General features: G+C 36.6%; 1 protein-coding gene across 1 annotated transcript in view; it reads left to right on the forward strand.

Moving 5' to 3' along the window:
- The first annotated feature begins 961 nt into the window (after positions 1 to 961).
- The window catches only part of SPATA16 (spermatogenesis associated 16), a 234513-nt gene continuing 212882 nt past the window's right edge, over positions 962 to 22592 (forward strand). Inside the window, exon 1 of the mRNA XM_033135364.1 lies at positions 962 to 1002. The gene's annotated coding sequence lies outside the window, so the exon portion shown is untranslated. The remainder of the gene's footprint in view (positions 1003 to 22592) is intronic.

Consider the following 22592-nt stretch of genomic DNA (forward strand, 5'->3'; position numbering starts at 1 on the left):
AACTATGGTGTTGGAAGCCAGGACAGTCATTACCTCTGGGGACCGGAAAAGGGGTTTGATAAGGAGGGGCTTCTGGGATGTGAGGAATGTTTTAATTCTTTTATTTGGGTGATAGTTAAGCTGCTGGGTTCACTTTGAGGTAACTAATTGAACACACTTACTTCATTTTTCTGTAGGTGTGCCATATTTCTTTCAATAAGTGATACATGGATGACTTGTTAAACTATAAAGAAAAGTAAATGATTGATTGTCATACAATTCACGACACTGGTCAGGAGAATGACGCAATTCTTAGAGGTACACAGGTTTCTTCAAATGTATTGACAATGATCTACTAACTGAAATGTGTGGAAGGTACATGTCTATTCTCCTTAATATATACAAACAGGATTTTAACTGCTACATATGTCTATTTTGGAGTAAAAAAGAAGTTTAAAACATCTTTTCTTTTAAAAAGAAAAGATACGTAAAACTCTATAAAGTTGTATTTATATACATCAGATCTGTGTATTTGTGTGTGTGTGAAAGGGATTGAGAAAAGCCATGATTTATTATATTTATTTTTTTATTTATCTATGCATAGTAAAGAGACTGCAAAGATATACACTAAAATGCTCTGTGTTTCCCTTTAGAATATGTATAATTTGTATTTTATGAGCATCTTTTTGTAATTTCCAAATTATTAACGATCATAATTGCTTTTAGAATCTGAAAGGAAAAACACAAACTTCTTTTATGATTAAAAAAAAAAAAAAAACAAACCATGGGCCGACGCAGAGAAAAGTCACTGGAGGGGCCAGTGTCTGGCACGGTTTGTGGGTGGTCCTCGCGGGAAGGGGCGGGGCTGAGTCTCGTGGAATGTGACGTTTCAAACCTGGGTGCACCCTCGAGCTCACAGATCATTGTGACCTCAGGTTGGGACGTTTGGACCCTGGAGTAGGCAGACGCTGCAGTTAGGAGTCCAGAGCTTCGCTCCGTCCCCACTGAGCCACAACTGGGGAGGTAGGAAGAGACTGAGGTCTGTTCAGTTAAAAATTTTCACCTTCACAGGCTGGATGGGAAGGCGGCTGAGCTTCAGGGTAAAGCTCCAGTAAGTTAAAGCTCCAGGAGCTCCAGGGTAAAGCTCCAGGAGCTCCTTTCTTTCTTCTCACCTGAGGAATGAGGAACGTTGCTTATAGATAAGCCTAGTAATTAGCCAAGAAATCATTTCCTGCAGGCAGTTAGAAGAGAAGGTGTTGCAAGGTAGCTCCCTGTCCCCTACACATCTACACCCTATCCCATGCCCACTTTGATGAGAAAAGAAAGGCCAAGATCCTAGTTGGTTTCCGAGTAACCGAAGTTTGTTTTTGTTTTGTTTTATCCTAACTCCTATTCCTTAATGTAATTTCAAGACATCTGCCTCTGGTCAAGAGAAATACGATGACTATTTCAGAGTCCAGATTTTTTTTTTTTAATCCTATCCGATTTGTGCTGTCTCCTTAACTCGTGATATTACTGTGGGCTGTAGATATTTAAAGTCACTAAGTAAGGTAGAGAGACAATCTGAGCTCTTTCTCTAAGACACACACCGTATCTTCAAGTGAGTGTATTCTACACTATGCCTGGCATAAAATGTGTTCTCTGAGATGTTTGATGTTTGAGTGATTGAGTGAGTGAGTGAATGAATGAATGAATGAATGTCTTTCACAAGGGGCCTACCATTCAAAGGTGGTTCAGCATGAGCAATAAAAAATAGCTGTTAAGCTTGCTTAAAATTTCACATTCTTTGTCCATAAAGTATTTACAGGTATCAGTAGGGATCTCAGTTTTTGAAACACTAGCAAAGTGTTTGCCAGTTTTAGTAAGCCACTAATTTGAAATACATGCATGAAAATTGATGTTTTTACTGATAAGTATTTTTGTTTAACCCCTTATGATTAAATTTAATGTGTTAATAATGTTATACGCACCAAAGGTCTTTGGATCTTTCAAATTTCAACAATAAGACCTTGAATGCCATACAGGTGCTCTTTTAAAGAATGCAGGATGGATGGACTGTTTTCCTCCAAATGAAAAACTAACTTCGCTTATGATCCAATAATATTTTGTAGGGTTTTGTGTTCTTCATGTATGAAAAGAACTCAAGGATTTTGTTAAAGGGAAAGGTAAATAAAGGAAGAACAGAAAGAATGCACTGGAAGCAAGAGATGGGCCAGAATCCTTCCAACTGCCTGTCTGCACACAGTCTGTAGTTTTCTTCATTGTCTTAATTTGAGAAAGGAATGAAACACTGATTCTGATATGGAAGAAAGGGATTCAACTGGAGGCAACACTGTGTTGCGTAGTGTTTCAGAGAGGTTTAAAATAAATTTTAAGCCTCTTTTTCAAGTGCATACAATCAACCTAAGCTGGTGAGTTGTCATGGTGTGTAACACAAGTACATAATCAAGATAGAACTGGGATTTTTTTGTTTCCAAAATGGACTTTTCATTGAAGTACCCATTCAGTCTGTTACTCATCAGTATTATTATAACCAAATGGCTAAAACTTCCAATCTGGTCATTTTCAAAGATATTTCTAAAGAGAAATCATTTTAAAAGCCATTCAAGAAAAATACCTTTTTTGTGTGTGTGTGCCACTGTTCAGAATGGAAAATAACTACTTGTAAGAGAAACTGCCCTAAATTCATAGTTATTCATCTTCTGAGCAGTGAAACTAGCACATTGCAAATTGATTACAACTTAAAAGAAAACAAATGAGCATCAGTCATAATCATGAGATACAGAACCTTAAAATGATCTCTAGTCATAAACCCACAGTTTATTCCTTACTGCAAGAGAATATTTTCTAATTAAGACACACAATGATTAAAGCCACATTTTTCTACAAAGAATTTGACTGCAGCTTCTCTTTTTTTCTTTTATGTGACACATTAGTTGGAAATAGATGACTAGGTACCCCAACAATGGTAGGCTATGATAACAAAAGACATACAAACACCATATGCTCAAGGGTTTTTAAAACCTTTTACAACAGGGAGCCCAGAATATTGTCTCTCAACTAGTGTAAAATATATTGAGTCATCTTCCTGGAAAGTAACATTCAAGTTGTAACATTTTGTACCCATGAAGAGTCTTGTTGAAATTTTTTTAGGGATATTAATAAAATAAAAAATAGCAGTCTAGCTTAAAGATCACTGAAGGAGAAGCTATAACTTATCAAAGTTCTGGCTAAATTTCAAAATATACATGATGAATGAGCATGAGGCATGTGTCCAATAGAAAGAACATTTTTCTAATTGTCCAATGTTTAAAAATTGCTGAGCAATAATAACAGTAATACTAAAAATAATAGCAGTAGAATAGTTAACGTTTATCGAGCACTTACTATCTTACTATTATCAAGCAACCTTCTTCTATTACTCTTCTCAACAACGACAAGAGGCAGATATTATCATTAACCACTTTTTGTAAATGAGGAAAGTGAGAACGCAGTTGCCGTGACTCTTATCAACATTCCAAATTCTCTTTATGATGGGAAAACCGTGGTAAAATAAGTGTGATGGCAAAGATTCGGCTTTACCTCTACATTTTAGAAAGGCTTAAGGAGTGAATGTGTTTACATATTATTTGATGTGATATATATCTGTGTACACCTATAAATATAAAAATGTTCAGGATTCTTGTATTTGAACCACTAATATTTCACGAATTTTAGGCAATTTTGAAACGTAATTGAACTGATTTGACAGAGGATAATAAGTATTATCATGTGTCCCTTTAACCTTAATGAGTTGAAGCTGAAGCTGAAGTCACAATGCACTCTAGAATTACATGACAAGTGGAAAATTGATGTGATTTTAAGTAGATCATTTAAGAGGAAATGTTTTAGGAAGACTAGTATTATAATCACTGAATAGAAATAAAAATTACTAATAGAAAGCAGAGCTCTTGATTTCAATTCCTATTCATAGATGAATTAGTTGTTCTAGCTGGCTATTTACTTAAATAAGATATATTAAATCATAATACATGATAAAACATTAATAATTAATTATTGATAAATAAGTTAAATCTTAATAAATAAATACTTATTAAAGTTAAAATGATAAGATTTATTTACTGAAGATTTACTTAAATAAGTTTTATGTGTGCCTTTCAAGAGTGAGCATTACTATAAGGACTCAAAATTAAGAAAGTAAGATTAAATTCCCTTCAGCAGAGGAAGGGAATTATATAGAACTCTATTTGAGCTGGTGTTTTTAAAATGTGTTTGAAAATATAGACTTGAAAATGTTGGTCTTGCTTTTCTTCAGGCACCTTTAATTTTTACTTATTAGGATGATAGCCCCACACGTGAATTTAAAAATTACTGGCACACAACCTGGCCCGTTTCTCTGCTACAATAACTTTCCTTAGAAAATTCCGCACTGTGGGTGTTCATCTGATTTCACATGCATGAATGCTTCAGTGCTCTCCCACCAGTTATCACTTAAATTCCTATTAGCCAGCATAATTCAAGCAGAAGAATTCAATGCTGTCTTTAAAGATCACCTAAGTTATAGCTTGAGAAGAGATGGTATTGTCACCCTCTTCCAAAAAACAGTGTGCATTTAACACGTTAGAATACAGCTCAGTTTTGCTAACTTGAAGGTATAAAGAGCAAAAACTATGACATGACTGCTTCACATCCTTCTTGGACAGACATTTGGAAACCTAAGCTTAAATTGTACGAAAAAAGGATCATCACCATTCTGTTGTCTGCATCGATGAGTTTGAATGGTGGGTGGGGCAAGTGAAGAGAAGTTGGTCAAAGGGTAAAAACTTCCAGTTATAAGATGAATAAGTTCTGGGAATCTAATGTCCAGCATGGTGATTATAGTTAACAGTACTGTATTATATACTTGGAAACTGCTAAGAGAGTAGATCTTAAATATTCTCACCACAAAAAGGAAATGGTAATTATGTGAGGCAATGGAGGTGTTAACTAACCTTACTGTGGTAATTACTTTGCAATGTATGTGTATCAATAAAGTTGTGGGGGAAGGCCTCCACTGTCAGATCTCAGCTGAACATATTTAATCTCTGCTTTAGGAAAGTGTGTGTGTGTGTGTGTGTGTGTGTGTGTGTGTGTGTGTGTGTGTGTTGAGTCCCTGGGGGACTACTTGGAAAAGGAGGATAATGGAGGACGGAAATACAGAAGGCACACGTATCTAAATCTCCTTAGGTACTGGGGGGCAAGGCTTAATTAAAGACTCAAAAGTTCAGACCTATGTTAATTCCCCCAGCTATTATACTTACGAATGCAGTTAACAGTGAAGGGAACATCATGTGAAACATTAGGGTCATTATGGGAATGAGGCATAAGACTTGCTATACATTCAAAATGACATTATTTATGAATTTAAGCATTTCAACCTATGTACAGAATCCCTTCAAAGGGATTACGCATACATTCGTTGGCCAATTCTATGTACGTAAAAAAAGGATGATTTGCAGTTCATAGAAGCTTTATCTTCTCATGCAGTTGCCATTTCTTCCCATTTTTCTCCCAGAGATTCTGTCTTCCATGGACCTTCTTGTTACTCTGTTGTCTCAGAATGTGTTCAAGTAGTACCCACACTAAACCAGTCATCTGCTCTTGGTCTTATCTTCTAACGACAGGTGACTACCTCTATTTTCCACTTATGTCTCCATCGTCCTAATTCTCAGTAGCTTTTCATTTTTCCAGATCTTTCATCTCTACAATATACTCTCAAAAATAATGGAATGGATTTGGGGTACAACGGGAGGGAGATGTAATTTGAAAAAGTCCCTCCAGGAACCTGATTTGTCTGCTCCTCTAGGCTTAAGAACACTGCTTCAGTCTGGGAAATTTATACCAGGAGAAGTTTCCCTATGCCAGTACAGGTGTAAAGTGAGAGCAGAGGAAGATCAAGATTTATTTTTATAGCAGAATTCATTGAGTGAACTCTCGAGACCCCATTTCTGCTAATGTTGGAATGTGAGGATGGAGAGAGGGACTACTTAAACTTGCCAATCAGAGATAACTCAGTAATGATTTACAATAGCTTCGTTGGTTAATTTTTAATAAAATTGAAGCTTAAAGTCTCTTTCACGTCTATTTCTTCAACTCAGGTAGTTACCCTTTTCTTCCTCTTTCCCAAGACAGAGAACAGGGGAAGCTTACTCATAGCATCAGAAGTGGGAAGGGTCCTTATGTCAATGACTTCTCTGGCCTCCCTAGTCTCTATTAAGACATCCTTCTTCCCACCTTTTCCCCAGGACTGAAGTAGGGTTGATCCTGAGATCATTGATTTGGTCATCGCGTTGTCATATTTACCAATGAACATAATGAACAGTTGGGTCATGAGAGAGCAAGAACAGAGGTCCCCCTTCCCCTCCTCAGTCTAACTAGAAAAAAATTACAATGGTAGCTAGCAACTTCTGCATGTCCAGTGCAGGTTGTTTAGGTCTTTGGAGCCTTCAGAAACAAACACAGGCAGAAAATCTCTCCCACTCTATCCACCACACACACAAGTCTAATAATTTCCAAGCCACTTGCATGAACTATATTTCATTTGTTTTGTGTAGTTTTGAACTCCTGACTTACTGTCAAATTCTTCCCTTGCCTTATCACTCCTATTTTCAGAAAATACAGAGATTGTAGGGAGGGGAGTAGAGGACATGTATTTAGGAAAGTCTTCCCTTAGGTAAACTCAAAGTTTTTGATATGTGAAATTGCAAGCTGTCCTTACCTGTGATTTTCTTAATGTATGAAACATATGTTGATGTACAACATAGGTTTAATAAATACACAAATTGTAAATGTAAAGCTCTCTCTCTTTCTGTGTATATATATGTGTGTGTATATATATATGTATATGTATGTGTATACATATATATATATACATATATATGTGTGTGTGTGTGTGTGTGTGTGTATATATACACACACACACACACATATAAAGTACCAGAACTGGTGAATAAGGTAGATGATGATACACCATAATGTTTTTATTTGACAGAAGTTGCCATACCAGAAGCTATGTGTGACATGGAGCATTGTCATGATGGAGGATGAAACTCTTTGCCCATTTCATGTTAATGCATTATTCGTGACCCATGTTTTATGGCACACTTTAAAACACACCTCTCAATTGTAGCTCACACCTGATGGACTGCACCGAACAAGTTGACACTTGTCACACACTGTTACTAAGTTTTGACATTCCACTTCCTCCCATATTGAAGATCCCTGTCTTTCTATTGGATGGCACTTGGCAGCAGCATTCACCATATTTTGTGATTACAACGGAAAGACTCCATGTCACACATCACTTCTGGTATGGCAATTTCTGTCAAAAATATCACAGTGTGTCCTCATCCACCTTATTCACTAAATCTGGCACTATACAACTTCTGGCTCTTCCCCAAAGTCAAAAGGACCATGAAAGGTAAATGTCTTGAATTGTTTCAGGGCATGGAGGAAGCCATGACAGCACATCTAAAGACACTCACAAAAGAGGACTTCCAGAACTGCTTCAAAAAGTGGCAAGAATGATGGGATAAGTGTGTTCAAAGTGAGGGGGACTATTTTGAGGGGGATTAATGGCAATTAGTGTTTTTTACTATAATATTTTTTTAATTTAACTATTCACCGTATTGTTTGATCATACCTCATATCTTTTTAATTATAGTCATTCTGATGGATTTTTGATTGTATCAACCTTTCAATTTGCGTTCCTTTAATGACTAATGACATTCATAACTTTTTCATAAGTTTACTGGCCCTTTGGAGATCCTCTTTGTGACATGTCTACTAATATTTTTAACATTTCTACTGTGCTATCTACCATTTTCATATTGATTTATAGGATCCTTTATATATTCTTCATATGAGCCCATATCCAGCATATGCATTATAAATATTTTCTCCCATTCCATGAATTGCCACTTCATTTTTCTTCATGGTATATTTTGATGAACAGGAGTTATTTGTTGTAATCCAATTTATTATGTTTCATGTCCTGCCTAAGAAATCTTTGCTTACCTCAAATTCATGAAAATATTCCATGTTTTCTTCTAAATACTTTATTTTTTAAATTGAGTTTTGCAATGCATTTGGAACTAATTTTGTTGCATTATGTAAGGTAGGAGTCAAATTCATTTCTTTTATTTGACTTAGTTAAGCACCATTTATTAAAAAGGCTATAATTTCCCCCATTGCATGATAGGGCCACTCTTAAATGACAATTTATATGCGGGTCTATTTCTGGGCTTTTTATTCACATCAAGTGGTTTAATTGTTTATTCTTGCATCAAAACCAGACTGAATTATTATAGCATTATAATTATTCTCACTATCTGACTGTTTAAGTCCTCCAGCTTTGTTCTCTTCAAGTTTAACTTGGCAAGTTCTCTGTATTTCCATATAAAATGTAAAATTTGTTGTGGTTTGACTTATGATTGATCTGTGGTCAGTTTTGATAAAGGTTTCAGGTGTACTTGAAAAATAACATACATTCTGATGTTCTTTAGTGCAGTATTCTACATGTATCAATTAGGTCAAATTTATTACCTGTTTATCGCCCAGAGTTTCTCTGTCCTTAAAGGTTTTAGTCTTTCTTTCTTTCTTTCTTTCTTTCTTTCTTTCTTTCTTTCTTTCTTTCTTTCTTTCTTTCTTTCCTTCCTTCCTTCCTTCCTTCCTTCCTTCCTTCCTTCCTTCCTTCCTTCCTTCCTTCCTTTTTTCTTTCTTTCTTTCTTTTTTTCATTCTCTGAAATTTTATCAGCTATTGGGAAAAATAAGTTAAAATTAAAATTTCCAGTTATGACAGGGGCAAGATGTCAGAGTACATAAATGCTGTGCTTGTTTCCTCCCATGACCACATTAAAATTACAACTAAATTACATAACAATCAACCCGGAGAGTCATATAAGACTAGCTGAAAAGGAGTCTTATAATTAAGAATATAAAGAAAAAGCCATGACCAGACTAGTAGGAGGAGCATAGATGTAATACAGGCCACCCTCTCATCTGGGTCTGGTGATTGAGAATCAGGAGGGATATGTCAGCAACAGAGGTCCCCCTGACCTCAGCAAGGGATCTCAGCCCCACACCAGGCTCCCCAACCTGAGTAAAGGCCAGGAAGAAAAGCCCCCACAACATCTGACTGTGACAAACAGTGAAGATTCCGACCATCTGGGTGAGATGGAAGGCTTCTGCAAACCCAGACATCCTCTTAAAGGGCCAGCAAACAAACACTTGCTCACTGGCACTCACCCTGGGCTCCAGCGGAGTGACAGCAACTTCAGAGGCTCTAGAGACTGCAGGGAGAGACTGCACTGTGTGGCTTCAGAGATGGGATTGGAGGGATTTTCCATTTTGCTGGGGTACAACCATCTTCCTGTGCAGCCAGCAGGTAGGCACCATCTTTCCTAACTTGAACCCTCCCCAACATGGCCAAATGAATCAGCATTGGCCTAGTGAACTCCATTGGCTCCACCCTGGTGACTCCCTGGAACCCTGCCCCACCAAACATGCACACCGCTCAAGGCTCTGTCAGTGGCTGAGCCTTAAGAGCAGCTGGAAGGCAGAAGCAGGCCTTTTTACAGAGGTACCCCAGGCCCAGAATTGATGGCAGCCATTCTCAATAGGAAGCGTGGCCACTCACACAGGCCTCCAGGTCCAGCACAGGCAGTGACCCAATACGGATTGCTTTGGAGCTGCTACCCAGAAACCCCAGGCTGGTCACAGGCAGTAGCTGAACTAGGCCTGCACCCTGCACTGAAGCTTCTTGCAAGAGGCCCCAGAACCAAAATATCCAGTCTGGCTTCAGACTACAACAGAGCACCTCCCAATTAGCCCCACAAGCAGCACACCCAAAGCAGGCACCAGCGCCCACTGGGACAAATTCCACTCAGTGGGGTAAATCCCTTCCACAGCAGCCCATAAGCTGTGGATGTGGCCAAACACCACAGCCAGTGAGCCAGTGAGTCAATCCCACCCACTGATGTGCCAATAACAATCAAAATGCAACTACGACAGGAGGGTATACACAACCCACACAAAGGAGCACCCGGCACAGGTGATCTGGCAGACACCCCAAGGATACAAATGGCTGTAAAAGTCAGCTTATTTCAATGAAGGAGGTATATCCTCTTCCTTTCTGATTGCCTCCCTAGCTCTCTAGCACCCTCAAACAGGTGATCTGGTATTTTCTCCTGCTTTTGTACTTGTTCTCAACAGAAGTCCTGATCTGCTAAAGACAACTCCACTCTACACAAGCAGAAGCTAACAAGTAACCAAATAGTTGGAACGGTATATTTTGGCAGATTCAAACTGTCAAAATTGTAATTTTAAAAGTATAGATTTATTTTAAAGTTTGAAACATCAAAACTTTTTTCCAAATGATTCTTTCACTTCATGTTCTTTTTTTCTGAGATTAGTTGGGAAATATTAATGGATGATTAATATACAATCAGTTTTCAAATATTTTTCAACTCCATAAACCTGTAAATCTTCATTAAATGTCATTGAAACCTGATTGAAAAGTAAAAATAAAAAAATTCTAAACTATATTGATATCTCCTCTATCTTAATTCCAAAATTAATGTCTCCCACAGACAGATGCATTCCTGCAAAATAAATATCATTATCTGTACTAGAAAATGATTCAGAAGAAATCTTCAAATAATAGTGCTAAAAAATCTGTACAGCTAAGAAATTAAATTATTTTTCTTTACTTATTATATTTTTGATGCAGGGAGAAGGGGCAGCGTAATGTGGATAGGAGGAGAGACCTGGGGCTCCTTTTGTCTCCTTACCCCCCCTTTTTTATATCTCAGAGGTAAATAGAGGGCCACTGGCTATACTCGTACCTTGAAATGAGGCCATATATTTCAAACCTGGGAATGGGGTAAAAGCCGATCTGTGTTTTGAGCAACCTGAGCCAGAGGCAGAGGGGTTTTGGAGGACTGAGGGAAGGATACATGCTGCTTATTGCTTTGTACCTTTCACTGGGAAGGAGGGCAAGAGCCAACAGTAGCTCATGGGTTTGTAAACTGACCCTGCTTCTTCAAGAAGGAACGCAGTAAAATCAAATTAAATATGAGTCATTTGAGCAAAAATAACTTAAACAAATAAATATATAAGAGAAATATATACAATCTCAATACTTCTGTTTGAAAGCATGCCATAATTATATTTCCTTTGGTAAAATATCAAACTGAAAATCTTACAAAGAACAGGTAAACCCACTTGTGGCTTGGCATGAATAGGTAGGCAGATAAATAGGTCATTTTTTGTTTGTTTGTTTGTTTTGTTTTATCTTTCCTCTCTCTCTTTCTCTCTCTCTCCCCCTGTCTCTTCACCACTCCCCCTCCAGTTCTTTGGTAAGTGTATTCAATAATGTGCTATTAATCCTCAGGCAAATCATATAGAAAAATCTTATCCAACAGTTTCTCAGGTGTTAAAAATGACCCTTTACTCTTTGACTTAAAGGGAAGTCGAGTTAGGATTGTTAAGTTAAAATACATTGTAAACATATTAGAAAATACTAAAATGACTACAATGATTATTTTATTACATAATATGTTTGGAGATTAGGGGATTTTTATGTCCATTTCTATCTATCTGCACCCCACCCCAAAAGATAGTTTACAGAGATTTCTAATGATCTTATGTGAAAATAAACATCCAATTCAGTTTCAGGGAAAATAATTTAGAAGCAGTCTCATTTTCATGCCTCACATTCCATCTTATCTGTGAGGTAAGAGTGGCAAATATTAATTATTCATGCATTACCCATGGTATACCCATTTTATTAACTATGCACTATTTGGGTAGGTATGTATGATAACTGCGGAAAATAGATCAGCGATTCTTGTTTCTGATGGATGTTCTCTTATTTTACTGACTGCTCTTCAGGATACAAACTTCTCAGAGAACATACGTCAATTTTAATGCAAGATTCAATTTTTATGTAAATATTACCGTTTCCCCGAAAATAAGACCTAGCCAGACAATCAACTCTAATGAGTTTTTTGGAGCAAAAATTAACATAAGACCCAGTATTATATTATATATTATATTATATTATAGACCCAGGCATATAGTAAAATAAAACAAGGTCTCATATTAATTTTTGCTCCAAAAGACACATTAGAGCTGATAGTCCAGCTAGGTCTTATTTTCAGGGAAACATGGTAGTTGCCACCTTGTTGAAGTTTAGAGAGAAAAATGATACATATATGTGTGGATGTTGCGTGTCTATATGCATATAAACAAAGTTTCACAATGTAAAGTAAACCACCAATAATTAATTAGTATGCTTTATGTATAAATATGATTATGTTCATAATTTATTCAAGATATAGTATATATAACACCATAATAGCTACCCTTGTGGAAAACTTACTCTGTGTCAGATAATGAATTAATTCCTACACATGGCATTTTGTTAATCCTTCAATCATCCCTATGAGGAGTGAGATTTTGTATTTTATGGATGAGGAAATCAAGACTGTCAAAGTTAAGTAACTTACCAAAAGTTTCTTCAGCAAAGAAGAAATAGAGTTAGGATTTGAACACATATCTCTCTAAGTCCAAAATGCATATCCTGTCTTTTATGGTACTTTAATTGCTGAGTTTGGAAAACCACTCTAGGAAAGATGGATAGCAGCTCTGATCTCTTGCTCCCAAACTCCTATGAAGCATGATCCATTTTATTCATCTTTGGAATCCCCCAGAAAGGAGCCTGATATTTTCACCTAGTAGGAACTCAACAAGTATTTGTTGACTAAATGGATAAATGAACGTCTTCCAATAACGCATCCTTCTTTTTGGGAAGGTAAGCAGGAAGATCTTAAAATGCTTTTTTAGCATCAGTAGGTAATGAGCCTCTGTCTTCCTGGCAGACTGCTTCATCAGTGTCAATCCAGGTACCAGTTTTACCTCAGCAAAATAAAGCATATAAATGCATTGGCCCATGGCCGTGCATGGTCACAAGACCACTATATCAGACTGTTTTGGAGTAGACCAATCATGAACATGTTTAAGGTACCAGCGAAGTAACATTACCAAAAAATAATTTTGCTGGAAAACTTTGGTCTAGCATTTAATATTTCAAAAAATCTAATTATAATAACAAACCTTGTTAAACATTTTTTTTAAATGTATATTTTGACATTATCTTTACTAATACTTTTAATTTCAAGTTGTAAGGATTTGGAGTGGAAGAGTCAGGAGGTGGTGCATATACTATAACCATTTTAATGCTTTGGACCTCTTGTATTTCTAGCACAGCCCTCCAGTGCTTAATAAACATGCAAATTTGTATGCATCACTCCAGACCTAGTGAATCAAAGTCCATGGGGCTTGGGACCTAAGAGGCCTCGGGAAATTCTGATGCATACAAAGGTAGGACTTCCCACTAAATATAAAGCCTTGAGAGTAGAGGTGATCTTTGGTTCAACATTGCATCCCAGTGCTGACACAGGTCATGACATAGAGAAGTTACTTGGTCAATCATGAGTGAATAATTGAGTGAATTAATGAATTCTTAAGAAAAGGTGGATTTTTAAAGTGACCACTGTAGAAGTCACCCTTATCTTGCCTACTTTCTGCCACAAGGTTTGTTTCTTACTGATGAGCACATTATGTTTTTAACAGATAAGTTTTGATTACACTTAAAGTCATGCGGGTTGGAGGGAAGCCTAGAACCAAAACCTATAGACCAACTTCAAGTCCTGCTGTTGCCACTAAATAGGGATATTTCCTCTCTGTCCCTCATCTGTAAAGTGAAATAATTGGAGTAGATGTGCCCTGTTGTTCCCTTCCATTGCTAAAAGGTCATCTTTCATATTTAAAATTGTTTCTTTTAAAATAAAGCAGTGCCTATTAGTTAAATGTTTTAGTATACTGTTACTTATCTTCTGTTTCTCAAAAGCACAGGTTTCACTTTTTTTAAAAAATGAGAATGCATAAAGTCAAGAAACAGCAAAGTATTGCAGAAAAAGACAGGCTAAACATGTTTTTATCAGATACTTTAGTAGTGGCCAATCCTCTGTCTGAGAATTCTCATAATACTGTGTGTTGGGAAGGGAAAATCACCATTTGCAATCATCATAGTTAAGATTGCTTCAGACAAGAATCATCAGTGGATGCTAAATTGAGAGAGGGAAATTTGTTGAGGAGCATAATAATTGCATGGTCCCAAAGTATCTCCCCAATGACTGCTTACAAGTAGCAATGGGGAAATCTTTATACTCTGGAGAAACTAGATAGCATCTTGAACATGATTAAAATTGACATCACCAAAAAAAGGCAAGTGGACATTGTATGCCTCCCAATGTGATCACTTGAGAAAGACACAACATCATTCTGTAATAATCTGACTGGGTACGTTTAACCAGAGTCTAATCATGTGGAAACATCACACAAACCCAAACTAAGGTAGATTCTATAAAAGAGCTGGCTTGTACTCTTCAAAAATGCCACTGTATGGAAGACAAAGGAAGGCTGAGAAACTTCCAGAGTAAAAGGGACTAACAAGACATGACAACTATATGCAATACATTATCCTAGATTGAATCTTATGCTGGAGGAAAAAATACTAAAAGGACATTATCAAGACAACTGACAAAATTGGAATAGAGACTATAGATTAGATTATAGTATTGTATTAATGCCAACATCACTGAATTTGATAACTGTATTGTGTTGCATAAGTGAAATATCCTTGATCTTAAGAAATATGCACTGGAGTAGTAAGGGATAATGAGGCTTGATGTATGTAGCTAAACAAATGACACCAAAAAATTATATATTATAAATGTATGAGTACATATATATATATGTGTGTGTCTGTTTATACCTGTCTACACTATACTACAGTACACTACACACACACACACACACACACACACACACACACACATTAGAGAGAGAAGTATAACTGTGGCCAAAATGTTTAAAATTAGTAGATATGGGTAAAAGGCAATTGAGAATTCTTGATACTATTCTTAAACAACTTTTCTGTTTTTTCAAAGATACATTTTCCACCTCTGGGTAGAATTTAACTTTTAAACATGTTTGCGAACATTTAATTAAGTAATTTAAAGGGTAGCTCAAAAGATAAGAAATCTTCATGGTTACTGTTCATTAATTTTGTGACTCTGCAAACAAAGTGCTGAGTCATGCAATATGCGTTTCTTCATTTGAAAATGGTAATTGTGATAACCATTGTGTATGGTGGTTGGAGGCTGCGGAGTGAGGTAGAAAGAATCCTGAGAGCTGTAAGATGTGTTCATAAGCGCTGATAAATAAAATAAGAATGACTAAGACTTAAGAACGGTATCAACAGATTTAAAAAGCTGACCGATTTTTTTTTCTTTACGTATCTGTATAGTGTCAGCCTCATAAGTAAATAGAAACTTGGATCACTTTTATAGAAAGACAGAGCAATGTTTACAAAGGAACAGAACAAGATTAAAACTTTCTCTCAGGATGCTCTTGCATTTGGCAGGCTGATTGCATTCATGTTTCAAGAAGAAATGTAGCCAGAGTTCTCAGAAGTACACAGACACGTTACTTCCCCGGCCCTCATATTCCTGCCACAGCAAATGAGTTATTGTTTGTACAATCAAATTAGATTAAGTATTTTAGAGAAGTACAGTTGTGTCCTCATGGACCATACTTGTAAATATACCAAGCTGTACCATTACCACTTCTCCCAAAAGGTCTGATTTTTCTGATATTTTTGGTTCTGAATGAGCCATACATTATGTCAACAAACAATTAGGAAAATTATTTACTCCCTAACAAAAACTAAAATAAAAGAGACCAGGTTAGGTACATCATGAATACTATTAACTTAAAGTAGCATATAATCAAAAGGAAGGAAGGAAGGAAAGAAGGAAGGAAGGGAGGGAGGGAGGGAGGGAGGAAGGGAGGGAAGGAGACCACATTGCCTGGAGACACTTCCCATTATGAAACCGATTTGTAAAAAGCTAGCTTATATTTAGATGAGTTCCTACCAGCCTGTTTAATAAGCTTTTGTAATGTACAGCAAGAAAAAAAGATACTTTTGAATTGTTCATCAGGTGTACAATAAGATACACTCATTTTATTTGTCCAGTCAACAAATATTTATTGTGTACCTACTCTATGTTGAGTACATTCTGAAGGTATAGCAGTGAACGAGGCATACAAAGTACATTCTGCCACAGAACTTAAATTCTGGTGGAAGAAGATAGATATGAATGAAATATACATAAGTAAATATTGCTGTTCTAGAGAGATTTTAAAAATGCATTGCTTTGTACACCTGAAACTAATAGTAATTAAAAAAAAAAGATATATGACTGAGGGGAGGTTACTTTAATTCATCAGTTTACTTTGGGAGCAGATATTAAAGCTATGATCTGAATAACCATGAAAAACAGTAGAGAGAATGTTCCAGCCCAACTTACGCAGTCTCCAAGGTCAGAAGGCACTTGTTAAGCAGAACACAATGCAAGTCAGGTGGATGGAACATAGTAGATAAGGGAGGAAAGACATGATGAATTTTTAGAGGAAACAGAGGCATAAGGGATTTGCACTCTATTCTAGGTTTTATGGGCAGCCATTGAAAGATTTTAAGCAAGAACTTGGTGGGATCTGATTTTCATTTAAAAGGATGACTTGGGCTGTTGTGAGTCCGTAAGCAATTGCAATTATCTGTGCAGGAGATCATGTGGCCTCATGGGGGCACTGTCATAGACATGAAAGAGGTGGACCTTTGAAGAGTCAACAGGGTCTAACGATGGATAGAGGATGAGGGTTAAGTGAAAGAAAGGAATCGAAGATAACTCATAAATTTCTGTCTTGGCCAACTGGATTGATATGGGGGCATGTACTGGAATGGAGAAGGTTGGGAGAGGGGCAATTTGAGGGAATGGGAATTAATAAATCTGTTTTGGGCTTGTTAATTTTAAGATGCACATTCAGGCATTCCAAGTAGATATGCCACATAGACAGTTAGGTATACAATTTTGAAGTTCTGAGAATATATAAGGGCTAGAGTTGTAACACTGGGAGTTAAGAGCATACGATGGTATTTAAAGCCATAAGAGTATGGCTGGACAAATTACCTAAGGAGAGAAAAGAAGTGGCTCCAGGTCTTGGCTGTAACAGAAGAGGGAGAGCCAATGTAGAAGACTGAAAATGAGTGTCTAATGAAATAATAGAAAAATTGGAAGACCATGGTACCACAGAAGGCGAGAAGAAAGTGTTACACTAAAGAGAGTGTCACTTGTGAAGATTGCTGCCAAGAGGTCTAGCAGATGAGGGGCTGCAATGGGAAAGTTATCCATGACCTGTATACAAGCAGTCTTAATGGAATGAATGGTAGGGACTAAAGCCTGAAGAGAGTGGACTGGGAAAAGAATATGTGATGAAAAAAATGGAGACAGAGAATATGAAAAATTATTTTCAGTCATTTTACGGTGGAGGGAACCGTGATATAGGATAGCAGCAGGAAGGAGAAGTGGAGGCAAGGGAGTTTGTTTGCTTGTTTGTTTTTCTTAAAAATGTTGCTATATCAGTATGTGCAATAAGAGGATCAAGCAAGAGAGGAGTGAGTGATATGGAAAAGTGACTATTGCAGGAGCCCAATCATTGAGAGAAGGGAGACATGGGACACAGATAAAAGAATTTAGCTTTTGGAAGAGCGGAGGGATGTTCAAGGAGGCTGTTTGTGTAATTACCTCACCTCTTCCTTTAATTTACGTGGCATGACATAAGTTGTCTCATTTGATTCTCACATAATTCTCATGTACTCGATCATTCCCCTTTCCAGAGGAGGAAATAAAGTTTAGAGAGGTTGGATAATTTCTCCTAGAAAATATAGTTAATAAATAGTATATCTAGAATTCAAAGCTTTCTTGGAACTCCAAATGGAATGTTCTTTGCACTACCTAACACTGTGCTGAAGCTGCCTTTCTAATGCTCTCTCTGATGCAACATGGGAAATGTTCACAGTGTATCAGGTACAAAGAAGCACAGTGGCTTTAAGGCCATTATTCCCATTTGGTGACTTAGTGATCAGCAAAACGTTTGGCAATTTCAAGTTTGAAATCCCTGGAATCCATGCATGTGGAAGTTTAATGTCCACATCACTTTTTTCTAGATTTAATTACTGCTGGAATAAGACAAGGCCATACTTACACTTAAAACTAAAGATCTCACAAAAGCACCTAAAACCTAGTGCCTTTCTCAACAAATTTAGTTCCTATACTTGCTAACCACAAAATGCCAATTCATTTTGTTACTATTTCAAAAGGAATCCCACCCAATAAAATAACAGTGAAGTTAAATACCTGGTTAATAAATTAATTTTTAAAAAAGTAAGGTAGGAAAAGTATAAATCCCAATCTATGGTAGTACAGTATAGAGGAATTTATTATTTTATGGTGTAAAAGGTGTGGAATTTGACATCAAATGCCCCAGGTTCAAGTCTTGGGTCTGGTACATTCTCTTGGTGATCACCTTCAAGTTGTTTAATGTCTTGATTTCCTCATTAGTAAAATGAGGGTAATGGTGTTTGTACAGAAGTGTTGTTCTCTGAAACAAATGGGATAATCCAGTGAGATAAATTAGGAGTACCTGATTATTATTCATATAATACTATTATTCATATAATACTACATGGTATATTTAATTTTGTATTTCTTAATGAGCACTGTGAGCCAAATTCACTCTCCCTTCTGATAACCTTATGGATACTTGGAGGAAAGAGAAGAAAAATTGCCTGTATAGGACACCTCTCAGTTGGCCTCTTCTAAAACGCAAATCTCTTGAAACTGTGTCAGTCCTGTGTTCCCACAGAAGCCCATCCGTTACTGCTACCACAGGACTCACATCAGTCTTACACTTACTCAGTAACAAATGTGCACTGAGGGCCCATTACATTCCACGCTCTGAAAGCACTAGACATCGGCATGGAAGAAGGATTGTGATGCATTTCTGTCTCTCCAGCAGGTCACCGTCTATCTAGTAAGAGAGTGCCTTCCCTATATAAAGTTGTTTATCTAGACATCTCCCTTTCTCATCCCCCCCCTACCTCCAACTATTAGCTCTAGAATGCCAAGACCCCATGTTGGTCGTCTTTAGTTTCCTTCACAATACCTAGCACAATACATTGCTCATAGTAGGCGTTCCATAAATAATTGTTGGATTGAAGAAATGTTTTGCAGTGTGTTTTTAAAAATATCAAGGTGTACTAGGGGACTAACAAGCGAGATATTTTTCCTTATAACGTCTCTCTGGTTACATTTAACAGCAAGTTAAAATTAGATCCTTTTCTTTTTTTTTTCTTTTTTTTTTTTAAGAAAGAAAACCATAGCAACTGTGATGTTGAATGTTTCAGAGAGCACATTTTTAAAGGATTCTCTTTTTCTGAATTTCCCATGTTTGAGCTGCCTGTTTCAATTGAAATTCTAATAAATAATTTGTGGTACTAATAGCCACGTAGACCACTGATTGTATCTATGAAGCAATAGAAACTCCCACATAGAACAGAATGCTTGATGAAATGCTTGAGGAAAAAAATTAATGTGCTGAAAATCCACTGAATATATTTTAAATGTTACCCCCTGGAAATGACTGAACATTAACCTCTCTTTGTTTCTTGTACCTGTATTTATTATAAAGCCTTGGAGATTGTTCTAATGTTTCATATCAATATTTGCTGGAGTTCTTTTTTTAAGGCCTGTCTCTATGAGGAAATCAGTTTTATAGTGCTGTCTTCTACTTCGAAGAATGGGTCTTTTTACAGAATGTTATCAGTGAATACTGTCTAATAGTTCTTCTCTAAAAGTATTTTTATTGAAGTAATGACTAAAGTGTAACTCAGTGCCTCAGGAACACTGACTAATGTCATGTTAATCAACTTGACTGCTAAAAAAGAAATGAAGAGGTTGATAGTTGAAATCTAGTTGGTACAGGATTTATTTGAACTAAGAAGAAAATATACTTTATCCAGAATGAAATTTAAAACAAACAATTAAAAAAAAATCTAGCAAAACACCTCAGAAACAACTTTTACAAATGTATAGGCCATACTTTTACAAAAATTCAATGTTGTTTCCCTTAAAATGTGTAAATTAGCCTTTGATACACAGCATCCATATCGATCCACGCTTATCAACTGCCTACTCTATGCAAACCCCTGGACGGATGTCAAGGTCAGTAAAGCATATTTCAGCTTTTAGGGAGTTTATTGGAGGATATGTCATTTGCACATAACTGCAATACACAAAATAAGTGCTATAAATGCCATTGGTATCCTGAGGAGGGAGAGATGGATAACTTCTGGCTAGATTCGGACAGGTAGAATGAGATGGGAAACGGAAGGCGGAGAATTGTTAGTAGACAGAATAGAAACTAGTATCTTTTGGAAGTAACAAGAATTTCATATTGACTTCAGAGTAGTTTACAGAAGGAATGCTGAATAAGTCTGGAAACACATATTGGTCTAGGTGATGAAAGGCCCTGAATTACAGATTATTTAAATGGAGTTTTATAATTTTTTTTTTTAAACTGTAAGTTAAAAAATATAAGTCTTATGTAGACGTGCAACAATTTTTATAAAAAACAGGCTCTAAATCTGAAGCTGAAGTCACTTGTATTGTAACCTACACTGAAAAATACTGGTTGGATTTGGCCATGTTTTTGCAGCCTGCACACTTAAGCCACTTTTAGACATTAGAATATTTATTCTGGGTTATTGAGCAGGCCTAAATTACTTTTTCTTGGATAAATTTGGAGTAATTGATCTTCCAGATGTTTGAAATGAAATATTTGCTTACAAATTTATTCTCTCTGAGCACTCTATTTACCATGTACACTTCCCCCTCCCATTATTATTTCTTGTACAAAACTGCAATAAAGACCAGAATTATGATTTCTATAGAGAGGTTTAAGGACTGATGCGGAAATACTCAGAAGCCTGTTTCACAAAAACAATAAAACCATCCTTCTTGCAAAGAAAAAAGATGTGGGGAGGGGTGGGAGACAGCTGGGAAGGAAGACATGTGGGGGAGTTTGAAGGAAAAATAGGCGGAAGATAGAAGGGAAGGACGGAGGGGAGAGAGAACAATTACTTTCTAGAAGAAGTAGTTTATAAAGATAAGTTTATACATTTTTATGTGTTCAAAAAATGTACAATAAATGCGTAAGAGATAGGTAATGCTGCCATAGATGCTAAAAATGTTACTTACTACAACCTACAGTATTTCTGACACAGTTTAGCCACTGACGCTTGAAGTACAGAGAGAGTGTAGAAAAGATAGTTGGGAGACACCATGAACATTTTGGAATAGTACACCCACCAGCATTTCCTGTTTATATTTTTACAGTCTATTATGAGAATAAATATGGATCAGAGATTCTTAAAATCAGATATTTTGAGCTTTAAACAAGTTTCAAAAGCTTCACATTTCTGTTGCTTTACAGATTGCATTAAACCAAGAGGGGAACATAGATATATATAATTTCTATAGTATTCATCAGAATCCAGCTTTATTTGGAACTTAGCACACTGTAGTCTATAAATTTTACTCAAAATTTCATAAGACACTTAAAAAAAACCCATTCAGTGCATGGGTACTTTCATTTCTGCATCTCTGACACTGAAAGAAACTTATTGGTATAGATGCATATCATGAATATCCATCCACTAAAGATCTTAATTCAAACACTGAAGCTTTTATTTTACTCAACTCAAATCATATGTAGCACAGGAGCAAACATAAGATAGAGTGATGGCCAAAACAGTTTTCCCCTCACCACTCTGACTAGCCACATCAATGGTCCAAGAGATAGATTGGATGCCAGCAATGATTCCAAGAAAGGAAAAAAAACAGGCCCTTGCTCAAAGTAAAACTGCATGGATGGGACCCGTGATTCCCAGCCGCGGTGAGCTCCCTCATTAATGAGCATCACACAGTCTGCCACAACTTTTACTCTTTTAAGTATCGTCCCCCCCACCCGCAGACACACAACTCTAATATGTCTGTATAAATCACTAGGGCAATATTATTCCAGTATTAAACTTTGCAAATTAACATCCAAGATGGCTATTATTGGAATTATTGGAACTTGATCTTATTGGAATACAGACCCTCACAGTAGATTTTTTGATGTGTCCACATTGGACCTAAACCTTTTCTGATGGTACAAATGTACAATGGTAGGGAGGAAGAAAGTGCCTCAAAGGTTAGAGCCATATGTACAGTTTTGTTTCTTCCTTTCCTGTCCTTAAGAATTACTGGGTATGACGTATTTCATTTAGCATAATATCTTCTAGGTCCATCCAGGCTGTCACAAATGGTAAGATTTCATTCTTTTTAATTGCCAAGGAATATTCCATTGTATATATTAATACGTACAACAATTTCTTTATCCAGTCATCTGTTGATGAAGTCTTAGGTTGCTTCCATATCTAAGCTATTGTAAATAACGCTGCAATGAACATAGGGGTGCATATATTTTTTCAAATTAGTGTTTTGGATTTATTCAGATAAATATCCAGACGTGGAGTTGCTGGGTCAGAATGTAGTTCTATTTTT

Source organism: Rhinolophus ferrumequinum, chromosome 2 (genome assembly GCF_004115265.2).
Source record: "Rhinolophus ferrumequinum isolate MPI-CBG mRhiFer1 chromosome 2, mRhiFer1_v1.p, whole genome shotgun sequence".
In the NCBI taxonomy this organism is placed as follows: Eukaryota; Metazoa; Chordata; class Mammalia; order Chiroptera; family Rhinolophidae; genus Rhinolophus; species Rhinolophus ferrumequinum.